This window comes from Rattus norvegicus, chromosome 2, assembly GCF_036323735.1.
Source record: "Rattus norvegicus strain BN/NHsdMcwi chromosome 2, GRCr8, whole genome shotgun sequence".
Lineage (NCBI taxonomy): Eukaryota > Metazoa > Chordata > Mammalia > Rodentia > Muridae > Rattus > Rattus norvegicus.
Genome location: NC_086020.1, coordinates 156,544,225 through 156,562,847, shown reverse-complemented (window position 1 = coordinate 156,562,847; position 18,623 = coordinate 156,544,225). Strand labels below are relative to the sequence as shown.

Genomic DNA, 18,623 nt, shown 5'->3' with positions numbered 1-18,623 from the left:
TCTTTCTACAAATCCAGCCCTACAAAGGATAATACTGGTAAAACCCAACACAAGAAGGCAAGCTACACCCTAGAACAAGCAAGAAACTAATCATTTTGCAACAAGAGAAAGAGAAGACAAGCACACAAACACAATCTCGCATCCAAATATGAATATAACAGGAAGGAACAATCACATTCCTTAATATCTCTCAACATCAGTGGACTCAATTCCCCCAATAAAAAGACACAGATTAAAAAACTGGATATGCAATGAGGACCCAGCATTTTGCTGCCTACAGGAAACACACCTCAGAGACAAAGACAGACACTACCTCAGAGTAAAAGGCTGGAAAACAAATGTCCAAGCAAACGGACTGAAGAAGCAAGCTGGAGTAGCCATTCTAATATCAAATAAAATCGATTTTCAACCAAAAGTCATCAAAAAAGATACAGAAGGACTCTTCAAATTCATCAAGGGAAAAATCCACCAAGATGAACTCTCAATCTGAAATGTCTGTGCTCCAGATACAAGGGCACCTACATACATAAAAGAAACTTTACTAAAGCTCAAAGCACACATTACACCTCACACAACAATAATAGGAGATTTCAACACCACACTCTCATCAATGGACAGATCACTGAAACAGAAATTAAAGAGAGACATAGACAGACTAACAAAAGCCATGAACCAAATGGACTTAACAGATATTTATAGAACATTCTATCATAAAACAAAAGGATATACCTTCTTCTCACCACCTCATGGTACTTTCTCCAAAATTGACCATATAATTGGTCATAAAACAGGCCTCAACAGATAGAGAAAGATAGAAATAATCCCATGTGTCCTATCAGACCACCACAGGCCAAAGCTGATCTTCAATAACAATGAGGAAAGAGCACCCACATATACATGGAAGTTGAACAATGCTCTACTCAATGAAGAAATAAAGAAAGAAATTAAAGACTTTTTAGAATTTAATGAAAATGAAGGTACAACATACCCAACCTTATGGGACACAATGAAAGCTGTGCTAAGAGGAAAAATCATAGCTCTGAGTGCCTGCAGAAAGAAACAGGAGAGAGCATATATCAGCAGCTTGAGAGCACACCTTAAAACTCTAGAACAAAAAGAAGCAAATACACACAGGAGGAATAGAAGGCTGAAAATAATCAAACTCAGAGCTGAAATCAACCAAGTAGAAACAAAAAGGACCATAGAAAGAATCAACAGAACCAAAAGTTGGTTCTTTGAGAAAATCAACAAGATAGATAAACCCTTAGCCAGACTAACGAGAGGACACAGAGAGTGTGTCCAAATTAACAAAATCAGAAATAAAAAGGGAGACATAACAACAGAATCAGAGGAAATTCAAAAAATCCTCAGATCCTACTGCAAAAGCCTATATTCAACAAAACATGAAAATCTGCAGGAAATGGACAATTTCCTAGACAGATACCAGGTACCAAAGTTAAATCAGGAACTGATAAATCATTTAAACAAACCCATAACTCCTAAAGTAATAGAAGCAGTCATTAAAAGTCTCCCAACCAAAAAGATCCCAGGTCCAGATGGGTTCAGTGCAGAATTCTACCAGACCTTCATAGAAGACCTCATACCAATATTATGCAAACAGTTCCACAAAATTGAAACAGATGGAGCGCTACCAAATTCCTTCTATGAAGCCACAATTACTCTTATACCTAAACCACACAAAGACCCAACAAAGAAGAACTTCAGACCAATTTCCCTTATGAATATCGACACAAAAATACTCAATAAAATTCTGGCAAACCGAATCCAAGAACACATCAAAACAATCATCCATCATGATCAAGTAGGCTTGACCCCAGGTATGCAGGGATGGTTTAATATATGGAAAACTATCAACGTAATCCACTATATAAACAAACTGAAAGATAAAAACCACATGATCATTTCATTAGATGCTGAGAAAGCATCTCACAAAATTTAATACCTCTTCATGATAAAAGTCCTGGAAAGAACAGGAATTCAAGGGTCATACCTAAACATAGTAAAAGTCATATACAGCAAACCAGTAGCTAATATTAAACGAAATGGAGAGAAACTTGAAGCAATCCCACTAAAATCAGGGAACAGACAAGGCTGCCCACTCTCTCCCTGCTTATGCAACATAATTATCGAAGTCCTAGCCAGGGCAATCAGACAACAAAAGGAGACCAAAGGGATACAGATTGGAAAAGAAGAAGTCAAAATATCACTATTTGCAGATAATATGATAGTATATTTAAGTGATCCCAAAAGTTCCACCAGAGAACTACTAAACCTGATAAACACCTTCAGAGAAGTGGCTGGGTATAAAATTAACTCAAATAAATCAGTAACCTTCCTCTACACAAAAGAGAAACAAGCTGAGAAAGAAATTAGGGAAACGACACCCTTCATAATAGTCCCAAATAATGGGGTTGGGGATTTAGCTCAGTGGTAAAGCACTTGCCTAGCAAACGCAAGGCCCTGGGTTCAGTCCTCAGCTCCAAAGAAAAAAAATTATATATATATATATATATATATATATATATATATATATATATATATATATATATAAAATACCTCAGTGTGACTTTAACCAAGCAAGTGAAAGATCTGTATGATAAGAACTTCAAGCCTCTGAAGAAAGAAATTGAAGAAGATCTCAGAAGATGGAAAGATCTCCCATGCTCATGAATTGGCAGGATTAATATAGTAAAAATGGCCATTTTACCAAAGGTGATCTACATATTCAATGCAATCCCCATCAAAATACCAATCCAATTCTTCAAAGAGTTAGACAGAACAATTTGCAAATTCATCTGAAATAACAAAAAACCCAGGATAGCTAAAACTATTCTCAACAATAAAAGGACTTCAGGGGGAATGACTATCCCTGAACTCAAGCAGTATTACAGAGCAATAATGATAAAAACTGCATGGTATTGGTACAGAGACAGACAGATAGACCACTGGAATAGAATTGTAGACCCAGAAATGAACCCACACACCTATGGTCACTTGATTTTTGACAAAGGAGCCAAAACCATCCAATGGAAAAAAGATAGCATTTTCAGCAAATGGTGCTGGTTCAACTGGAGGTCAGCATGTAGAAGAATGCAGATCGATCCATGCTTATTACCCTGTCCAAAGCTTATGTCCAAGTGGATTAAGAGCCTCCACATCAAACCAGATACACTCAAACTAATAGAAGAAAAAGTGGGGGAAGCATCTTGAACACATGAGCACTGGAGAAAATTTCCTGAACAAAACACCAGTGGCTTATGCTCTAAGATCAAGAATCAACAAATGGGATCTCATAAAACTGCAAAGCTTCTGTAAGGCAAAGGACACTGTGGTTAGGACAAACGACAACAAACAGATTGGGAAAAGATTTTTACCAATCCTACAACTGATAGAGAGCTTATATCCAAAATATACAAAGAACTCAAGAAGTTAGACTGCAGGGAGACAAATAACCCTATTAAAATATGGGGTTCAGAGCTAAAAAAAATTCACAGCTGAGGAATTCCGAATGGCCGAGAAACACCTAAAGAAATGTTCAACATCTTTAGTCATAAGGGAAATGCAAATCAAAACAACCCTGAGATTTCACCTCATACCAGTGAGAATGGCTAAGATCAAAAACTCAGGTGACAGCAAATGCTGGCGAGGATGTGGAGAAAGAGGAACACTCCTCCATTATTGGTGGGATTGCAGACTGGTACAACCATTCTGGAAATCAGTCTGGAGGTTCCTCAGAAAATTGGACATTGAACTGCCTGAGGATCCACCTCTACCTCTCTTGGGCATATACCCAAAAGATGCCCCAACATATAAAAAAGACATGTGCTCCACTATGTTCATAGCAGCCTTATTTATAATAGCCAGAAGCTGGAAAGAACCCAGATGCCCTTCAACAGAGGAATGGATACAGAAAATGTGGTACATCTACACAATGGAACAATACTCCACTATCAAAATAATGACTTTATGAAATTCATAGGCATATGGATGGAACTGGAAAATATCATCCTGTGTGAGGTAACCCAATCACAGAGAAACACACATGGTATGCACTCATGGATAAGTGTCTATTAGCCCAAATGCTTGAATTACCCTAATTGTACAGAACACATGAAACTCAAGAAGGATGACCAAAGTGCAAATGCTTCACTCCTTCTTTAAAAGGGGAACAAGAATACCCTTGGGTGGGAATAGAGAGGCGAACTTTAGAACAGAGGCTGAAGGAATGCCCATTCAGAGCCTGCCCCACATGTGGCCCATACATATACAGTCACCAAACTAGATAAGATGGATGAAGCAAAGAAGTGCAGGCTGACAGGAACAGGATGTAGATCTCTCCTGAGAGACACAGCCAGAATATGCAAATACATAGACGAATGACAGCAGCAAAGCACTGAACTGAGAATAGGACCCCCATTGAAGGAATCAGAGAAAAAACTGAAAGAACTTGAAGGGGCTTGAGACCCCATATGAACAACAATGCCAACCAATCAGAGCTTCCAGGGACTAAGCCACTACCCAAAGACTATACATGGATTGACCCTGGGCTCCTACTACATAGGTAGCAATGTATAGCCTAGTAAGAGCACAAGGGGAAGCCCTTGGTCCTGCCAAGACTGAACCCTCAGTGAACGGGATTGTTGGGGGAGGGCATAATGGGGGAAGGATGAGGAGTGGAACACCTGTATAGAAGGGGAGTGGGAGGGATTAGGGGGATGTTGGCCTGGAAACTGAGAATAACAGTTGAAATGTAAATAAGAAATACCCAATTTAATAAAGATGGAGAAAAAAAGAAAATTAAATACAAAAAAAAGAACATAAAGAACTCCCTTAAAGAAATACAGAACAACACAAATAAACAATTAAAATCCCTTAAAGAGGAAACACAAAAATCCTTTAAAGAATTAGAGGGAAACACAACCAAACAGATGAAGGAATTGAACAAAACCATCCAGGATTTAAAAATGGAAATAAAAACAGTAAAGAAAGCACAAAGGGTCTCTGCTCCCAGACCCGATGAGAGAGAGACCCATCCGCCTGGTCAGGTGGGCACTCCTGAGGCTGCAGAGCGGAAGAGACCACCAACACTGCTCACCCCTGCCCACATCCCTGGCCCAAGAGGAAACTGTATAAGGCCTCTGGGCTCCCGTGGGGGAGGGCCCAGGAGCAACAGGACACCTGCCTGAGACACCACCAGAACCTGAAAGAAACAGACCGGATAAACAGTTCTCTGCACCCAAATCCTGTGGGAGGGAGAGCTAAACCTTCAGAGAGGCAGACAAGCCTGGGAAACCAGAAGAGACTGCTCCCTGCACACACATCTCGGACGCCAGAGGAAAAAGCCAAAGACCATCTGGAACCCTGGTGCACTGAAGCTCCCTGAAGGGGCGGCACAGGTCTTCCTGGTTGCTGCCGCTGCAGAGAGCCCCTGGGCAGCACCCCACGAGCGAACTTGAGCCTCGGGACCACAGGTAAGACCAAATTTTCTGCTGCAAGAAAGCTGCCTGGTGAACTCAAGACACAGGCCCACAGGAACAGCTGAAGACCTGTAGAGAGGAAAAACTACACGCCCGAAAGCAGAACACTCTGTCCCCATAACTGACTGAAAGAGAGGAAAACAGGTCTACAGCACTCCTGACACACAGGCTTATAGGACAGTCTAGCCACTGTCAGAAATAGCAGAACAAAGTAACACTAGAGATAATCTGATGGCGAGAGGCAAGCGCAGGAACCCAAGCAACAGAAACCAAGACTACATGCCATCATCGGAGCCCAATTCTCCCACCAAAACAAACATGGAATATCCAAACACACCAGAAAAGCAAGATCTAGTTTCAAAATCATATTTGATCATGATGCTGGAGGACTTCAAGAAAGACATGAACACACTTAGGGAAACACAGGAAAACATTAATAAACAAGTAGAAGCCTACAGAGAGGAATCGCAAAAATCCCTGAAAGAATTCCAGGAAAACACAATCAAACAGTTGAAGGAATTAAAAATGGAAATAGAAGCAATCAAGAAAGAACACATGGAAACAACCCTGGATATAGAAAACCAAAAGAAGAGACAAGGAGCTGTAGATACAAACTTCACCAACAGAATACAAGAGATGGAAGAGAGAATCTCAGGAGCAGAAGATTCCATAGAAATCATTGACTCAACTGTCAAAGATAATGTAAAGCAGAAAAAGCTACTGGTCCAAAACATACAGGAAATCCAGGACTCAATGAGAAGATCAAACCTAAGGATAATAGGTATAGAAGAGAGTGAAGACTCCCAGCTCAAAGGACCAGTAAATATCTTCAACAAAATCATAGAAGAAAACTTCCCTAACCTAAAAAAAGAGATACCCATAGACATAGAAGAAGCCTACAGAACTCCAAATAGATTGGACCAGAAAAGAAACACCTCCCGTCACATAATTGTCAAAACACCAAACGCACAAAATAAAGAAAGAATATTAAAAGCAGTAAGGGAAAAAGGTCAAGTAACATATAAAGGGAGACCTATCAGAATCACACCAGACTTCTCGCCAGAAACTATGAAGGCCAGAAGATCCTGGACTGATGTCATACAGACCCTAAGAGAACACAAATGCCAGCCCAGGTTACTGTATCCAGCAAAACTCTCAATTAACATTGATGGAGAAACCAAGATATTCCATGACAAAACCAAATTTACACAATATCTTTCTACAAATCCAGCACTACAAAGGATAATAAATGGTAAAGCCCAACATAAGGAGGCAAGCTATACCCTAGAAGAGGCAAGAAACTAATCGTCTTGGCAACAAAACAAAGAGAATGAAAGCACACAAACATAACCTCACATCCAAATATGAATATAAAGGGAAACAATAATCACTATTCCTTAATATCTCTCAATATCAATGGCCTCAACTCCCCAATAAAAAGACATAGATTAACAAACTGGATACGCAACGAGGACCCTGCATTCTGCTGCCTACAGGAAACACACCTCAGAGACAAAGACAGACACTACCTCAGAGTGAAAGGCTGGAAAACAACTTTCCAAGCAAATGGTCAGAAGAAGCAAGCTGGAGTAGCCGTTCTAATATCAAATAAAATCAATTTCCAACTAAAAGTCATCAAAAAAGATAAGGAAGGACACTTCATATTCATCAAAGGAAAAATCCACCAAGATGAACTCTCAATCCTAAATATCTATGCCCCAAATACAAGGGCACCTACATACGTAAAGGAAACCTTACTAAAGCTCAAAACACACATTGCACCTCACACAATAATAGTGGGAGATTTCAACACCCCACTCTCATCAATGGACAGATCATGGAAACAGAAATTAAACAGTGATGTCGACAGACTAAGAGAAGTCATGAGCCAAATGGACTTAACGGATATTTATAGAACATTCTATCCTAAAGCAAAAGGATATACCTTCTTCTCAGCTCCTCATGGTACTTTCTCCAAAATTGACCATATAATTGGTCAAAAAACGGGCCTCAACAGGTACAGAAAGATAGAAATAATCCCATGCGTGCTATCGGACCACCACGGCCTAAAACTGGTCTTCAATAACAATAAGGGAAGAATGCCCACATATACATGGAAATTGAACAATGCTCTACTCAATGATGACCTGGTCAAGGAAGAAATAAAGAAAGAAATTAAAAACTTTTTAGAATTTAATGAAAATGAAGATACAACATACTCAAACTTATGGGACACAATGAAAGCTGTGGTAAGAGGAAAACTCATAGCGCTGAGTGCCTGCAGAAAGAAACAGGAAAGAGCATATATCAGCAGCTTGACAGCACACCTAAAAGCTCAAGAACAAAAAGAAGCAAATACACCCAGGAGGAGCAGAAGGCAGGAAATAATCAAACTCAGAGCTGAAATCAACCAAGTAGAAACAAAAAGGACCATAGAAAGAATCAACAGAACCAAAAGTTGGTTCTTTGAGAAAATCAACAAGATAGATAAACCCTTAGCCAGACTAATGAGAGGACACAGAGAGTGCGTCCAAATTAACAAAATCAGAAATGAAAAGGGAGACATAACTACAGATTCAGAGGAAATTCAAAAAATCATCAGATCTTACTATAAAAACCTATATTCAACAAAACTTGAAAATCTTCAGGAAATGGACAATTTCCTAGACAGATACCAGGTATCAAAGTTAAATCAGGAACAGATAAACCAGTTAAACAACCCCATAACTCCTAAGGAAATAGAAGCAGTCATTAAAGGTCTCCCAACCAAAAAGAGTCCAGGTCCAGACAGGTTTAGTGCAGAATTCTATCAAACCTTCATAGAAGACCTCATACCAATATTATCCAAACTATTCCACAAAATTGAAACAGATGGATCACTCCCGAATTCCTTCTACGAAGCCACAATTACTCTTATACCTAAACCACACAAAGACACAACAAAGAAAGAGAACTTCAGACCAATTTCCCTTATGAATATCGACGCAAAAATACTCAATAAAATTCTGGCAAACCGAATTCAAGAGCACATCAAAACAATCATCCACCATGATCAAGTAGGCTTCATCCCAGGCATGCAGGGATGGTTTAATATACGGAAAACCATCAACGTGATCCATTATATAAACAAACTGAAAGAACAGAACCACATGATCATTTCATTAGATGCTGAGAAAGCATTTGACAAAATTCAACACCCCTTCATGACAAAAGTCCTGGAGAGAATAGGAATTCAAGGCCCATACCTAAACATAGTAAAAGCCATATACAGCAAACCAGTTGCTAACATTAAACTAAATGGAGAGAAACTTGAAGCAATCCCACTAAAATCAGGGACTAGACAAGGCTGCCCACTCTCTCCCTACTTATTCAATATAGTTCTTGAAGTTCTAGCCAGAGCAATCAGACAACAAAAGGAGATCAAAGGGATACAGATCGGAAAAGAAGAGGTCAAAATATCACTATTTGCAGATGACATGATAGTATATTTAAGTGATCCCAAAAGTTCCACCAGAGAACTACTAAAGCTGAAAAACAACTTCAGCAAAGTGGCTGTGTATAAAATTAATTCAAATAAATCAGTTGCCTTCCTCTGTACAAAAGAGAAACAAGCCGAGAAAGAAATTAGGGAAACGACACCCTTCATAATAGACCCAAATAATATAAAGTACCTCGGTGTGACTTTAACCAAGCAAGTAAAAGATCTATACAATAAGAACTTCAAGACACTGAGGAAAGAAATTGAAGAAGATCTCAGAAGATGGAAAGATCTCCCATGCTCATGGATTGGCAGGATTAATATAGTAAAAATGGCCATTTTACCAAAAGCAATCTACAGATTCAATGCAATCCCCATCAAAATACCAATCCAATTCTTCAAAGAGTTAGACAGAACAATTTGCAAATTCATCTGGAATAACAAAAAACCCAGGATAGCTAAAGCTATCCTCAACAATAAAAGGACTTCAGGGGGAATCACTATCCCTGAACTCAAGCAGTATTACAGAGCAATAGTGATAAAAACTGCATGGTATTGGTACAGAGACAGACAGATAGACCAATGGAATAGAATTGAAGACCCAGAAATGAACCCACACACCTATGGTCACTTGATTTTTGACAAAGGAGCCAAAACCATCCAATGGAAAAAAGATAGCATTTTCAGCAAATGGTGCTGGTTCAACTGGAGGTCAACATGTAGAAGAATGCAGATCGATCCATGCTTATCACCCTGTACAAAGCTTAAGTCCAAGTGGATCAAGGACCTCCACATCAAACCAGATACACTCAAACTAATAGAAGAAAAACTAGGGAAGCATCTGGAACACATGGGCACTGGAAAAAATTTCCTGAACAAAACACCAATGGCTTATGCTCTAAGATCAAGAATCGACAAATGGGATCTCATAAAACTGCAAAGCTTCTGTAAGGCAAAGGACACTGTGGTTAGGACAAAACGGCAACCAACAGATTGGGAAAAGATCTTTACCAATCCTACAACAGATAGAGGCCTTATATCCAAAATATACAAAGAACTCAAGAAGTTAGACCGCAGGGAAACAAATAACCCTATTAAAAAATGGGGTTCAGAGCTAAACAAAGAATTCACAGCTGAGGAATGCGGAATGGCTGAGAAACACCTAAAGAAATGCTCAACATCTTTAGTCATAAGGGAAATGCAAATCAAAACAACCCTGAGATTTCACCTCACACCAGTGAGAATGGCTAAGATCAAAAACTCAGGTGACAGCAGATGCTGGCGAGGATGTGGAGAAAGAGGAACACTCCTCCATTGTTGGTGGGATTGCAGACTGGTAAAACCATTCTGGAAATCAGTCTGGAGGTTCCTCAGAAAATTGGACATTGAGCTGCCTGAGGATCCAGCTATACCTCTCTTGGGCATATACCCAAAAGATGCCTCAACATATAAAAGAGACACGTGCTCCACTATGTTCATCGCAGCCTTATTTATAATAGCCAGAAAATGGAAAGAACCCAGATGCCCTTCAACAGAGGAATGGATACAGAAAATGTGGTACATCTACACAATGGAATATTACTCAGCTATCAAAAACAACGAGTTTATGAAATTCGTAGGCAAATGGTTGGAACTGGAAAATATCATCCTGAGTGAGCTAACCCAATCACAGAAAGACATACATGGTATGCACTCATTGATAAGTGGCTATTAGCCCAAATGCTTGAATTACCCTAGATCCCTAGAACAAACGAAACTCAAGACGGATGATCAAAATGTGAATGCTTCACTCCTTCTTTAAATGAGGAAAAAGAATACCCTTGGCAGGGAAGGGAGAGGCAAAGATTAAAACAGAGACTGAAGGAACAGCCATTCAGAGCCTGCCCCACATGTGGCCCATACATATACAGCCACCCAATTAGACAAGATGGATGAAGCAAAGAAGTGCAGACCAACAGGAGCCGGATGTAGATCGCTCCTGAGAGACACAGCCAGAATACAGCAAATACAGAGGCGAATGCCAGCAGCAAACCCCTGAACTGAGAATAGGTCCCCTATTGAAGGAATCAGAGAAAGAACTGGAAGAGCTTGAAGGGGCTCGAGACCCCATAGGTACAACAATGCCAAGCAACCAGATCTTCCAGGGACTAAGCCACTACCTAAAGACTATACATGGACTGACCCTGGACTCTGACCCCATAGGTAGCAATGAATATCCTAGTAAGAGCACCAGTGGAAGGGGAAGCCCTGGGTCCTGCTAAGACTGAACCCCCAGTGAACTAGTCTATGGGGGGAGGGCGGCAGTGGGGGGAGGGTTGGGAGGGGAACACCCATAAGGAAGGGGAGGGGGGAGGGGGATGTTTGCCCGGAATCCGGGAAAGGGAATAACACTCGAAATGTATATAAGAAATACTCAAGTTAATAAAAAAAAAAGAAAAAGAAAATTAAAAAAAAAAAAGGAAAGCACAAAGGGAGACAACCCTGGAGATAGAAAATCTAGGGAATAGATCTGAATACAAGAGATAGAAGAGAGGATCCCAGGAGCAGAAGACACCATAGAAAACATCGACACAATCATCAAAGATAATGTAAAACACAAATGGCTCTGAGTTTGTTAAAGTACTTTCAAGATAATATAATAAGATAAGTTAATGGACAACAGTCAGATTACCTCATATAGGTAGATGATTTTCAAAAACGTCAGAAATCCACAAAATATGAGATTTAAAGTTATTTATCTTGTATTGAAACATACCTGCCCCTACCAGTTCCCCTTTGGCCTTAATGAAGAAATGAAAATCTCTACCTCCAGGTTAGGCAAATACTTTGTGGCTAGGGAGCCACTGGGCAGAAACTGCCTATTTCATCTACAGAAAAATACTGTCCAAAAAGGAATACCTTATGCAGAATAGTTGACTGATAATCTTTGACAAGCCAGAATTATCAGCCCTTCAGGGTTTATAGATAATTGCTCCTTCTCAGATTTCTGATGGGGTTGAAGACTGATTATAGTCTCATAGTCTATCAGGCTATTTAACTTTGAAAATACATATTTTATTAGATAGTTATCAGATAGTATACAATCTAGCCAGAATATAATATAGATTTTAAGTCTTTCTTAAGCTGTAATAAATAACTAAATGTTCTGTTTAACTGATAAAATGTTGGACTAGGTGTTAGGTATATTTTATGCTTTTAATTACAAAATGATAATAGTTGTACCCAGCTTATATTTGAGAGAAAATTTTTTTATTTAGACAAAAATGATAAAAATGTCATCACACAGGTGAAGGCAGGTACAAGATAGAATGAGGTCTGTCATTGGGTGAGAAGGCAGGATAGTCAGGAGAAAAGTTTAGAGAGAGGAGGAGACTGGAGCAAGGAGAGGAAGCATAGAGGATATGCATATGTTTTCCTCTATGGGGAAAACATAGAGGCTTATCAAAGATTCCTCTTTGCACATTTACAGGTTGTTATCTTAAGGAATAGATGTCTACATGGCTTTGTATGTCTAGGTGGGCAATTATATCTTATCGATTGGGGGGGGGGGATGCTAAAAGCTCCTATCCCAAAGCATCCAGGCAATCCAGGACACAATAAGAAGATCAAACCTAAGGATAATAGGTATAGAAGAGGATGAAGACTCCAAACTTAAAGGGACAGTAAATATCTTCAACAAAATCATGGAAGAAAACTCCTCTAACCTAAAGAAAGAAATGCCCATAAGCATACAAGAAGCCTACATAACTCCAAATAGATTGGACCAGAGAAGAAATTCCTCCTGCCACATAATAGTCAAACACCAAATGCACAAAACAAAGAAAAAATATTAAAAAAAAAGAACAGTGAAAACATAAAAAAAAGAAAGAATATTAAAAGCAGTAAGGTAAAAAGGTCAGGTAACATATAAAGGCAGACCTATAAGAATTACAGCACACTTCTAACCAGAGACTACAAAAGCCAGAAGATCCTGGGCAGATGTCATACAGACGCTAAGAGAACACAAATGCCAGCCCAGGATGCTATATCCAGCAAAACTCAACACAAGGAGAGAGATTACAACCTAAAAAAATCGAGAACATAATCTCTTGCAATGAAACCAAAAGAAGAGAGACACACAAACATAATTCCACCTCTAACAACAACAACAACAACAAAAACAGAAAACAACAATAACTATTACTTAATATCTATTAACATCAATCAACTCAGTTCCTCCCCCCCAAAAAAGATGTAAAGTAACAGACTGGCTACGTAACAAGGACCCAGCATTTTGCTGCATACAGGAAAGAGATCTCAGAGACAGAGACACACAATACCACAGAGTAAAAGGCTGGAAAGCAAATTTCCAAGCAAATTGTCAAAGAAACAAGCTGGAGTAGCCATTCTAATATCAAATAAAATCAACTTTCAACCAAAAGTTATCAAAAAAGATAAGGAAGGACACTTCATATTCATCAAAGAAAAAATCCACCAAGATGAACTCTCATTCCTAAATATCTATGCTTCAAATACAAGGGCCCCTACATACGTAAAAGAAACCTTACTAAAGCTCAAAGCACACACTGCACCTCACACAATAATAGTAGGAGATTTCAACACCCCACTCTCATCAATGGACAGATCATGGAAACAGAAATTAAACAGAGATGTAGAGAAACTAACAGAAGTTATGAACCAAATGAACTTAACAGGGATTTATAGAACATTTCATTCTAAACCGAAAGATTATACCTTCTTCTCAACACCTCATGGTACTTTCCACAAAATTGACCATATAATCAGTCACAAAACAGGCCTCAAATTTCAAACCACCTCAGCACCACTCTCTTCCATGCTCCTACTATTATGGCCCATTAAGCCCCACTTAAAGCAAGCATTCCACTGATTTTTTTAACCCAAAGTCCAAACATTCCTCCCAACAAAAGCATGGTTGGGTCTATGACAACAACCCCAGTTCCTGGTACCATCTGCCTTTGTTAAGGTTTCATTGCTGTGAAGAGACACCATGACCATAGTAAATTAAAAAAAAAATTTAACTGGGACTGGCTTATAAGTCAGAGGTTTAGTCCATTGTCATTGTGACAAGAAGCATGGTGGTTTGTAATAGGACTGGAGAAGGATCTGAGATTTCTACATCTGGATCAACAGATAACAGAAAAAGAAAACACTAGACCTGTCTTGAGCTTCTGAAACCTCAAAGCACACCCCCAGTGACACATTTCTTCCAACAAGGTCACACCTCCTCCAACAAGGCCACACCTCCTAAGAGGGCAATTTCTTATCAGCCTATGAAGTCCATTTTGATTCAAACCAACCTGTGTAGTCCTTCACAACATCCCACAGCATCATTAAAAACAGATTACTTCTGATTTATGTTTTGTGACTCCTTATTTATGGAAATAAACAATTTTTCAATGACTGGCTCTTCAGGCACAAGAATGAATGAATTCTGCACTTGAAGACCGATATTGCTTTCCACTCCATCTGCATGACTATGAAAAATGGCAATGGTAGTAGACGTTATGGCTTCCTTCAAATGCTGGCCAGACACAGGCATCTGTGCCTCTTCCCAAGCTTTTTAATGGAGTCTGGGTATGAAGAGAAAGAATGTTTAAAACATCCTTCCACTCATCAGGCCAAAAATGGGTTCAAGATTATAGGTCACAGACAGTTCCTCAGGGAGCTTAAATCACACACCTGAAATAAATGAATCAGTAAAGGCTATTATAATGGTGGTTTAAAGAAACTTTCACTCCCTGGGGAAAAAGCTTTTAGTGGTTTCTTGTGTTCACATGTGCCTTTATAAGCAGAAATAAAGAAAAAAAAAAAAACAATACTCCCAAGTCATGTTTTCAGAGCAAAAATACAAACTGTCAAAATATATGAGAGAAGATTACAAATAAATACAACGCATGTAACAAATTTGCTAGACTTCATGTGACAAATTTTTAAGTAAATTCATTCGGTATTTAAAACAATGATGGGACCAGCAAGATGGCTCAGTGAGTTGTCATTCAGCCTGATTACCAAGTTCAATTCCCCATCTCCATAGTGGAAGAAGAAAACTGACTCCTGTTAGGAGTCTTTTGACTTGCATATACATGTCATAGTATTAAAATATACACATACATACATACATATGTACGTACACTAAGTAAATGTACTAACATTTGTAAATAACAATATTTCACATTTCAATTAAATTTTACCTTAAAATATAGCATATGTCCACACCTTCTTTCCCCCAAGGCTCCAGGAACATGGAAGAAAGCACAGTAAAGATTGTTGGGGCCAGAGTTAAGGGAGGACATCACATAGCCATGTCTTTTGCACAGAGCAGGGCTGATGCACTTGGGAGTTCATGGAAGCTATAGTTGCCTGTGCAGGACCAAGCCACTCAACATTTCTACACAGACTGAGGGGAGGGGGTTTTAGGAGGCCTTACCCCTAGCTGAGGAACTATATAGACAGTTGGCAGTTAATGGCTACTGGGGGAAAAAAGAGTCCATTTTCTTTAGGTGTGTGGCCTCTAGTACAGTCACTATACTCCAGTGGATAGCTTTGCATCCATGTACAGTTGAGTAGCACTAGTTTGTAATTCAGTGGATTATTAAATCTAACAATCCATATGATGTGAGGAGCTGAGACTCAAACTAAATGCACGGGAAACCCATTCAATGAAACTAAAGCGGAGAATTTCACAAATCTAGAGAAAGATGTGGACATACAAGCACTGTAGGCACTTAGAACTCATAGTAGACACAACTAAAAGAGAATTGATTCATGTCACATTACAGGATATGCATGTCACATTACAGGCTAAGACTACAGAACACCAATAAACAAGTTTAAAAGCTACAAGAGACCCTGCCCCTAGAGCCATTACAGGGATGGCAGCTGTGTCACATGTGCGTCAGTAGGTGGCAGAGAGGAGAGAGGCTATGTCTATACTCAGGCTGTGAGCATCTGAATAATTAGTACTCCAACATTCCCTGAAAAAAGTGAGCATGAGACAACCACCAGTTGGGGCCACACAGGCCTGGGTGGGCCTACCATGCCCAAGAAGACCCCTGTTTGGAGCCATATGTGGGGCACAGCACTCCTGAGACTACCCCAGAAACCTAGAGAGCCCTATGCCACTAAGAGAAGCAAGTAAGTGGTGGAGAAATGGAAGATAAAAAAAAGGATGTGGGCACAATGAAGAGAGGCAGAACTGGAGACTCAAGGGTAATAAGGAACAGTCTGGTGTAAGTAGCCTGTGATACCACATGGACCCATGAAGGGGCCATGGCCTGTGCTGCCACTGGGGCCACATCTGGGTCTGTGACACTGCAACAGTAGTGGCCTATTGCCATCAAAAGCCAGGGATGCATCACTGGTCTGAGCTTCTTCCCAGAGACATGTTGATGTCAGGCTGTGCAGAACTGGTCCCACTCCTCAGCTGGACATCTTGAGAGAGCTGGCTCTGGAAATATGAGAGCAGGAGAGGGGCAAGGGCCCCTCATCGACTGCAGCACTCAGGAGAGCATGTCATGCACCTCACCTGGGCAGCACAGTAGAAACGACCCTCATTGGGATGGGGGCTGGGAGGTAGTGAGCTGGTGCCAAGGGTGTAAGTTTGGGAGAGTTGGCCTTAAAACTTGTCAGCTATGGGATGAAATGGGTAGGGGAGAGGTGTCCCCTTGCCCATTGCCACCAATGGCAAGCACAGAAGAGTGGCCCTAGATATGGGGATGCAGGTGATCCGTGCCAGACGGTGTGAGTGTGGGAGATGGACTGAGCCTCTTGTCTGCTGGATGGTGGCACAGATGAGGGAAAGACACACTCTTAGGCCCAGATGCAAGACTTCGAATTAGCCTACCTCAACATGTACCCCACTGATGAACAACTGGAGTGCATGACAACAAAAAAGATGAGCCACAGATGCTGGAACAGCTCATCTCAAATTGCACTGTGGAACCCTAACAGCAAGACCAACATGGTACATGGTACTTGCCATAAGAACGCACATCAAGTCAGTGACTTAGACTACAGGAGCCAGAAATAAACCCACACAAGTCAAGCTACTAGGTTTCCACTGAAAACACCAAAAAAGACAACCTCTCCAAGAAATGGTGCTCGGGAGACTAAGTGTTCACATGGAGGACAATGAAAATACATCCTTGCTCTCTCAACCTGTAGGACAATCAACTCAAAATGGATTGAAGTCTTTATCAGCGCTTAAGACTTAGAAGCTACTACAAGAAAACATGGGGCAAACATTCTAAAATATGGATGAAGACTTTTTTGGGCAGAACTCCACAGGTCCACGAAGTAATATCAAGTATTATTTAAAAAACAATGTTGTAATAATATAAATATTCATAATGTAAATAAAATAATACTAACGGTTGTGTGCACAGCAAAGGAAACAAGCATCATAGTGAAAAGAAGCCTGCATGGTGAGAAATATGTGACCCGCTAGTTACCTCAGGGGTCAATGTCCACAACATACAAAGAACTCAAAAATTAAACACAGAACAACAATCCAGTCTTAAATGGGAAAATGAGTTGGACAGCTTTACAAAGAAATATAAGTGGTGAATAAATACGTGAGCATTCCGAACATCCTTTTTTGTGCATTTATTTATCCTTTGAGAATCTTATGCACTATATTTTGATCACACTCATTCTCCCCCCACCCCAGCTCATCCCAGCATCTCCTCCACCATCTACTCACCTAACTCCTCTCTCTCTCTCTCTCTCTCTCTCTCTCTCTCTCTCTCTCTCTCTCTCTCTCTTAAAAACTGTATTAAGTTACACATTTAGAATCATGGAGTCAAAAAAAAGTCGATCTCTAGGAGCAGTGACACACCCGAGAGCAGAGCTCTCTGTATGCAGATTCCATGGGGAGAGAGCGGGACTCTCATAAGTGCAGACAATCCTAAGAGCACAGGGGATAACACCACTTTTGCTCACATTCCTGGTAGAGGAACCTGCTTGGAGCCCTCTAAACACAGGAACCTAGGAGCAGTCTGGGACAGGATCCTTTCAGTTTCTGCCTGTGACACAACTCTCTGTACCCAAATCCTGCTGGAAGAAAGCCAGTCTCCAGGAGTGCTGACACACAGGCTTATAGGAGGGTCAAACCACTGTCAGAGACAGCAAGAACAGCTAACAGCAAAGATAACCAGACGGTGAGAGGCAAGTGCAAGAGACTAAGAAACAGAAATCAAGGCCATTTGGCATCTTCAGAACCCAGCTCTCCCACCAAAGTAAATACTAGATATCCCAAAACACCAAAAAAGCAAGATTTGGATTTAAAATCACATCTCATGATGATGATAGAGGACTTTAAGAAGGACATCAATAACTCATTTAAAGAAATACAGGAAAACACAGGTAAGCAGGTAGAAGCTCTTAAAGAGGAAACACAAAAATTCCTTAAAGAATTAAAGGAAAACACAACCAAACAGGTGAAGGAACTGAGCAAAACAATCCAGGATCTAAAAATGGAAATAGAAACAATAAAGAAATCACAAAGAGAGACAACCCCAGAGATAGAAAACCTAGGAAACAGATCAGGAGTCATAGACACAAGCATTACCAACAGAATACAAGACATAGAAGAAAGAATTTCAGGGACAGAAGATACCATAGAAAAC

The 18,623-nt window shown here is 40.1% G+C and overlaps 1 protein-coding gene and 1 pseudogene across 1 annotated transcript in view; one reads left to right on the top strand and one right to left on the bottom strand.

Annotated features, from left to right (window-relative positions):
• The window catches only part of Otol1 (otolin 1), a 142,587-nt gene that overhangs the window by 89,494 nt on the left and 34,470 nt on the right, over positions 1 to 18,623 (bottom strand). The window lies entirely within an intron of this gene.
• LOC120101308 (small nucleolar RNA SNORA17) lies at positions 15,846 to 15,969 on the top strand (annotated as a pseudogene).